Source organism: Siphateles boraxobius, unplaced genomic scaffold, assembly GCF_051911475.1.
Source record: "Siphateles boraxobius isolate OS27281-9 unplaced genomic scaffold, OSU_SipBor_1 31, whole genome shotgun sequence".
Lineage (NCBI taxonomy): Eukaryota > Metazoa > Chordata > Actinopteri > Cypriniformes > Leuciscidae > Siphateles > Siphateles boraxobius.
The window spans coordinates 14362994-14371104 of NW_027508931.1; the positions used below are offsets into that span (position 1 = coordinate 14362994).

At 50.9% G+C, this 8111-nt stretch overlaps 1 long non-coding RNA gene across 1 annotated transcript; it reads left to right on the plus strand.

Annotated features, from left to right (window-relative positions):
- The first annotated feature begins 202 nt into the window (after positions 1-202).
- Positions 203-7558, plus strand: LOC143697072 (uncharacterized). Its single transcript, XR_013186166.1, has 2 exons — positions 203-299; positions 7446-7558. It is a non-coding gene; the product is annotated as an uncharacterized LOC143697072 (long non-coding RNA).
- Positions 7559-8111: the final 553 nt, after the last annotated feature.

Here is an 8111-nt window from a genome sequence, read left to right on the forward strand (position 1 = left end):
TGTGTGTGTGTGTGTGTGTGTGTGTGTGTGTGTGTGTGTGTGTGTGTGTGTGTGTGTGTGTGTGTGTGTGTGTGTGTGTGTGTGTGTGTGTGTATTTGATTAAACCTGAACTGATTTATTTATGCTGTGTGTCAGCTATGTAGTCATTCGGAGTCATTTGAGGTCATGCAAGCCAAAATCAACTGATCTGTGTGCAATTAGACATGCACCAAGTAATTTTGTGGTTATGTGGTGCTGGCCGATACCACAGTCGTCGTTGACTTCATACACCTACAGGACCATTCAAAAGTTTTGTGTCGGTAAGATATGTATTGTTATTGACTGTTGTTGTTATTGTAAGAAAACAAGCAAAATAATTTAGCAAGGTCACATTTATTAAAAGTGACATTAAATGCATTTAAAATGTTATAAAATAGTTCAGTTTCAAACAAATGCTGTTCTTTTGAACTTTCTATTCATAAAATAATCCTGAAAAAAATTTATCACAGTTTCCACAATAAATCACAACTGTTTTCAACATTGACAACAATACAATTGTTTTTTCTTAAGCAGCAAATCAGCATATTAGAATGATTTCTGAAGGATCAAAGTATCATGTGACAGTGAAGACTGTTCCCTTTCAGTCGATAACGTCAGACGTAGTCGACGGTCGACTGAATTGGGATCTCGCTAGAGAGCCTATCCTCTTCGAGTACTATTGAACGAGCCAATGTAATTGGCGTGCGTGATTCGCATCACACACTCCGCCCCCGCGGCGCAGGTATAAATACGGAAGTGGATGCACGCACTAGTTGCCTTTCGCTTCGGAGCCGATCGTTGGATGTCTCTGAGAGTGCTGTTGTCTACAACGAGCGAGTGTGTTCGTGTTCTTCAGGAAGACTCTCCCAGTGCTGGCGTTCTACAGCGCGAGCGCAGCGGTGATCGCGAGCTTTGAGCTCTCAACTGCTGTTTTAACAGCAACATATTTCTAAATGTTTGTGTGTGTTGATGGCTGGTTAGAGGGCGGAAAAGTGAGTGCTTCACTGTTTCAGTTCTCTGTTCAGTGTTGCCGCGGTCATTCCCCTGTGTGCTCCGGCACTGTTGACGGTCCTATTTTCTGAAAGAGCAACACGGGTGCGTTTGCGTCTTCTTCAAGATATCATTCCGCCCGTGCGTTTCTGGGTGCGGTCATTCCCTGTCTCTCTCTGATGGTCACAACTGTTGTGTCACGTGTTTGGGCTTACAGCACGCTGAGACAGCTTTTGTGGACAGCTCATGTTTTCACTGTGGGAACATGACTGTCGCAGTGTTGAGGGCGAGACTCGCCTTCGTTCGCGGAGAGCGAGTCCCCATTACCATGCCCCACCCTCGGGTGCTGTGTGGGATGGGTGACCGGAGTATAGTGTTGGATGTCCTGCCCGGTAACCACTCCCTGTGGGCTCCTCACTCCTCCCTTCCACTGCAACCACTGGAGCCTCCTGTGTTGTCTGCTGGTCCATCTGTAATGGGTGGGCCAGCGGTTTCACTCGGGGCTCCCCTGGAGGACAGGACGCCGATTGCAGCATCGGAGGGTGAGCTGACTTCTAGAGATGATGACTCGGCTGCATTGTCTCCCTCCGGGAGTTCAATGTTGCCCGAGCCGGATCCAGAATTATCAGCTATGCTGAAACGGGCCGCCGAGGCTGCCAGGCTCGAGTGGAACCTCCACCGTGTCCCGTTCAGTCTCGGTTGGAATCTGGAGTTTGGTTTCTTGGGGCGGGCCGCGCTGGTTCTCAGCTCGCCGCCCCAGTGCCTTTCTTTCCCGAAATGCATTGAGAGCTTATCAGGTGGTGAACAGCATCTTTCTCTGCCAGAAACTGCCTGAATAGCTTTTCCCCCTCATTACCCTTGATGGAGGAACAGTGAAGGGTTGCGAGGTGTCCCTCCATTGGAGCGGTCTGTCGACACAGGTGCACCTGTGTCCGGCGGCCACTGCCTTTTGGGGGGATCCTCGTCTCCCCCCTAAGGCCTGTGAGTTTTCGTCCGTTCCGACGGGCAGAGCTTACAAAGCCTGTGGGCAAGCCGCTTCCTCTTGCATTCCATGGCGTTGCTGCAGGCTAGGGCACCCATGGCAGGCACGGGGGTAATCCAGACCGTGCGCTCATAGGTGAGCACCGCACTGCATCCGACCTCACCCTCCGGGGCATGAGTGTCGTAGCGTGCGTGATCGGTCTGGCGATGTCCACCTTGGTGGTCCAGTAGTGCCTACGTTGGCTCAGCCTGGTTGGTATGGCGGATGCGGACAAGGTTCGGTTCCTGGTCTCCCCAATTTCCCAGGTTGGGCCGGTCGGCGACGCGGTGGAGAACTGCATCCAACAGTACTCTGCCGCTCAAGCGCAGACGGAGGTCATCCGGCACATCCTGCCCCGGTGGCCAGCTGCTGCCTCCACCCGCCGCCGGTGGCAGCTCCTCCGCCTGCTCGTCGCCGTGGGCGTTCCCCGGCCGCCGCTCCTGCTGGCCCTCCGCAGCAGCCTCCACCCAGGCCTCAGCATGGAGCCGGCCGCAGTAGAGACGCCCAGCCCGCCCCAGGCGCTGCCAAGCCAGGTGGCAAGCGACAGCGAAAGCATTCCGGAGCGGGCTGCCCAGGAATGGATGAGATGCTCTTGGAGTGGCACGGTCACTCCCGCCCCCCGGGTGAGGGACGGGTGGAGCCTTTGTTTGTGTGTGTGTGTGTCTGTTCCGCCGCTGGCTCCCAAAAAAAAAAAAAAAAAAAAAGCGGAGCAAGCGGTACCCACACTTCAAAGAGAGAGCAATTTAATCTGTTCCTGGGTCCCAAGAGGGCCAGTCTGGCGGGTGTGACCCTGTATAGCCTTACACCCCTCAGCCCCCCCTTGGTCGCCAGCAGGCAGCTTGATGCGTTCGAGGACCCGGTCATCCGCCTTCTCACGCACCCCCTGCCGCTTGTGGAGACAGGTAAGTGTTGCACAGCACACTAACACCACTCTCTCTACTTTGCTGCCCCACCTCAGGCTCGGCTACCCCGCTCAAGTCAGTGATAGTCATCACATTAGGTGTTGAGCAGACGTGCTCCTGAAAATTCAGTGATATTCATCACACCGAGTGTTGAGCAGTGCTCCTGACTTGTGCGTGCTTATCTTATTCTGCTGGCGAAGGATTTGATTTAGCCGCTCCTCCAGCCGGTACGAAGGCCAGTTGTAAACTCGTTCTTCGTGCTACTAGGTGGTGGGTCGTGACCATCTTGGCCCAAGATTGGTCTGCAGCTCCGACCTGTAAGACATGTGCTTAAAAACAGATCTCTACCTTCCGCACCGCAGGCCATCCTGTGGGTTGCGTGTAAGGGTGGAGTATCAGTACAGTGTCCTTCCCTTCGAGTGCTACAGAGCTCGTTGGGTCTTCAGGTCAACTGGAAGAGAGTAATCACGCCCACGGGCTGAGTATCTCTTTTTCAGTTTTGGATATGGACTCGGTCTAACACGTCTCTCCAATGAGAATGTGTTCAGCTGGTGTTTGAAGTGAGAAAGGGTCCCACTGAAAGAACTTTCAGAGGCTTCTGGGGTATATGGTAGTTGCAGCCATGTGCTTCCTCCATATGTGACCGCTTCAGCGCTAGCTTCATGATCGAGTCCCGAGGTGACCGTGGCAGAGCAGCTCACCCTGTGTGACTATAGTTCATCCCGGTCTGCTGCCAAACCCTCTTCAACAGAGGGGCCATGTACAAGGGGCGTGTTTTAACGGGGGCCTGGGCGACCCTCGACTACACGGGCATTCGTGCATCGAGTTGTTAGACATTGCGACCGTTGCGCAAGCTTCCCTTGCATGTCACAACTCACCCGTCACCTCGTCCTTGGAGTCAGAAGCTTCTTAGGACGCTTTGTTCCACTCTTCCCGCTCTACTCAATCGTGCCGTAATCGAGCCTCACGACAGTTATAGCCAGGGCAAGTGGAGACTCCATAGAAAGCCCCTGGGTCCAGCTGGGTCATGACCATTCCGGGGCCGCTCAGTTGCCCCTCCGGTTTCGTCTTCCTGCCAGTGTTTGTACAAACCGAGCGGACTACCCTTGGACAAACACTGGCTCTCAGCTGCCCCAGGGGCCCGCAAAAATGCGTTTAACCCCAGTGAGCCTTCTAAAAGCGACTGCGACTCATGGTCACCTTGCGCCTGCTCAAGTCAGTGAATTCATCACACTTCATGTTGAGCAGAAATGCTCCTGAAACTCAGTGAAGTTCATCGCACTCAGGTGTTGAGCAGCAATGCTCCTGTAGCTCAGTGAGTTCATCACACTCAGGTGTTGAGCAGAAATGCTCCTGTAGCTCAGTGAATTCATCACACGCAGTGCTGAGCAGAAATGCTCCTGGTGCTCGTTGAAGTTCTTCGCACTCAAGGGTTGAGCAGAAATGCTCCTGAAGCTCAGTGAGTTTATCACACTCAGGTGTTGAGAAGGAATGCTCCCGAAGCTCAGTGAACTTATCACACTCAAGTGCTGAGCAGAAAATGCTCCGGAAGCCCAGTGATCTTCACGTGTTGTGTTGAGCAATGCTCCTGTCTTTTTTGCGCCCGTCGCTTGCACCTACGTGCCAAGTCAGGAGAGGAACAGGTCTTCATAGTTGCCCCTTATTGGCCCAACTAGACCTGGTTCCCATCGACAGCCTTCCTGACTTCCCCTGAAAACTCTTTCAGGGACGGGGCACGATGGCACCCGCGTTCTTCCCCCGGAGATTCCGGGCGGTCTTACATCTGAACGCGGAGGTTCAGGTGGCTATCACAGGGACATGTGATAGTTACCATCACTTCTGCGAGCACCCCCTAGAAATGGGTAGCGTGCTTACGCCTTTAGAAGTGGAACCTAGTCATTGAGTGCGTCTTCTCTCCAGAGGAGATCCTGAAAGCATTCGATCACTTCAGTGGTCTCTTTCCTGCAAAATGGGTTGGAGTAGGCTGTTTTCCTTCACCCTCAAAATGATGTTGCCTCGGTGTTTGAACGACGCTCATCGTGTTGCAGAAGTGTGCAGACGCACGTTCTGATCGTCAGGTTCCTGAGGAGCAAGGTCTTGTAAATCCTTGCATCCCTCTTTATCCTCTTGGGCCTTGTCCCTTGTGCGACTGCACTGCAGAGACCGCCCCTGAGCCACTGCAGGCAGTGAGTTAAAAATTCTGTTATATCAGTTCTCCTGCTCACGTGGTCTCTACTAGAGGGTAGGGACTTGCTCGCTTTCGGTCAACGTATTGTGCCTGGAGTCTGGGCCGGCTAACTCTCACAAGCTGAGACCCCGGCTCCGATTGTGCCCAAGGTTCCTACCTCTTCCGTAATAGGAGCAGGTGGTGAGCCTGCAAGCGCTGCCCTGGAGGAGGCAGATCCAGCCCTGGCTTCTCTGTCCGTTCGCTTGGACGTATACAGAATGCAAGCCATAGACCTCAGACCAGCTCTACAAATATCTGTTGGAACTCAGCAGAGAGGGAAGGTTGTTTCCATGCAAAGTTGCACTTAGTGCTTGCCTTCATTTCGGTAAAAATCCGAGATGCAACATGTCCACTTAGGTGTTGAGCTCCTCTATGATGAGTGTAAAGTGCTCCGCCTGGGCGTTGACGATATGCTTTGCTAAACAGATTCTAGAGTTGGGGGCTGGACGACACCTAGTTGAACCGCTGCTTCCCGTGGGCTCCCTTCTCATGAAGCCAGTTTCACCGTGAGCCCGTTCAAGTGTCGGCTTGCTGCGCCATTCCCCTCCTATGGACTGGATCGTGCGCCTTTCTACTCCAGTTGAGTTCCCTTAAAATTGAACCCCGTTGAGTTCCTCCAAACACCTCCGGCATCGGACGTGCGGAACGTCTGGTGTTAGGCCTACCAGTCGTAAGCAGTGTGGAACCTGTGTTACGCTGGGTCCATATGTCCCGGTCCCTATGGCGACCCCATATGTGTATTCTTCCACGATACGGCTCCCTGCGGCGAGCCCCTGTCTTCCCTCGGCAGAGTCTCTCTGCCGTCACTGTCCGGTGTGTATCCCCCCGTCTTAGGCTGGAGCCACCCCAGTGACATTCCATTCCATATGACTTCCCTGGCCTAAGCCCTGTCCTTCCCCGCCTTAAATTTGCGGGGGCATCAGGAGGCTTTGGTTTAGGCACTGGAAGGTGGCAGCGTTAGTGGCGTTTTCAAAGGTTATCCCAATTCAGTCGACCGTTGACTACGTCTGACGTTATCGACTGAAAGGGAACGTCCTGGTTGCGTATGCAACCCACCGTTCCCTGAAGGAGGGAACGGAGGACGTAGTCCCCTTGCCACTACCGCTGGACCACCGCTGACCCCAGGTTACTCTCGGCTCCTCAGCGAAAAGCAACTAGTGCGTGCATCCACTTCCGTATTTATACCCGCGCCGCGGGGGCGGAGTGTGTGATGCGAATCACGCACGCCAATTACATTGGCTCGTTCAATAGTACTCGAAGAGGATAGGCTCTCTAGTGAGATCCCAATTCAGTCGACCGTCGACTACGTCCTCCGTTCCCTCCTTCAGGGAACGGTGGGTTGCATACGCAACCAGGACGTTCTATTATATAATGTTTGTTTTTTTGTTTTTTTTAAGAAAAACTAAACATTTTCTCATTATTGATTTAAGAATTATTAAAAAAAAATGATTATAGTTTTTTTGTGAAATGTGTGTAAAAATTATGTATTTATATATATATATATATATATATATATATATATATATATATATATATATATATATATGTATATGTCAGGAACCAATCAGACTCAGCATCCCTCACCACACAACATCACTCTCCCAAGAATACTAATCACCCACACCTGTTCACAATCAGCAAGTCCCATAAGAACACTCACCACAGCCTCAGTATTTGTCAAGCCTCCAACGGGAACAGACTATTACTCACCGTCCTCTGAAGTCTCTGATGCAACCAGTACCCGCTAAGTAAACGTATACTCACCTGTGAATTACTAACCTATGTATCCTTGTTCTGCCGTCTTCAGAAATCCAGTCTGAATCCATGTTTCCTGAGACCCGGAGTTCATCTGAACTTCCTGTGTTCACGCTGAGTTTACTAGCTTGAGACTGCATCTGAAAGAGAAGAGACAAGTATTAATGAACTGTGACTGCTTGACATCAACTAACCTGAAGATAACCTGCTCACCTGTAATCTGCCCCGCACATTGTGATCTTCACCGAATCTGCCCATGAACTTTGAATACTCACCTTTGCACGTGTGGCACATTTAATAAAACTGTGTTTGGATTCACTTACCTCTGTCTCCGTGCCTGTATCCTGACAGTATATGTATATACATCATTGCAGGATCCACCACAGTCCACAGAGGCTCATCTCTTATGTTTGCGTCTCCTTTTTATTGCTTGAGTCAGCTTTTCTATTTGAAACACTGCATACCCAAAACAGATACCAACCCTCAACAAATCACAGCATGTCCTAAAGTCAGCTTTAATGGGTCTTCACAGGAAAAACAGACGGAGGACAGCGGGGAAAAATGACAGCAGACTGGAGAGACTGAGAAGATGCATTGTCAATGGATGAGAGAGATTCAAAGCGTTAGTTCACCAAAAAAAAGAAATAGATATTCTGTCATAATTTACTCTCTCTCATGTCGTTCCAAACACGAATGACTTTCCTTCCTGTGTGGAACTGAGAAATTAAACTAAAGCACCTAATACGTCTAAGGGCAAATAATCTGAGCTAAATTGTGTACCTCTATACTCGTATGTTCACAATTGTCTCCTTTGTGTTGACTTTTATCCCATACACTCGGAAAAATAAATAAAGCTTCTGTCGGTATAGAATTCAGTGCTATCTGCCCCGCTGTGCCGGCCCAGATGCTGAGTTTCGCTTGTGCATCGCTCTCTGAGCTATTGTGTACTATTACCCAGTTCAGGTTGAACACGTTCACCCTGTCTGCGTGAAACACTTTTAACATAACTAGCTCCTGTAGGATGCTATTTCATGGGGAATGATGCTTGCAGCCTCTCTTCTCCGACTCTCTGTGGGTCTATGGTGATTATGCACTATATGAGCCCCGGGCTACTGCCCTTGGGACTTTGGTGTCGGATCCCAGTACGCACGGCGTTTTGCATTGTGTCCCCCATAGCGTAAGATATTACGCAGTACGA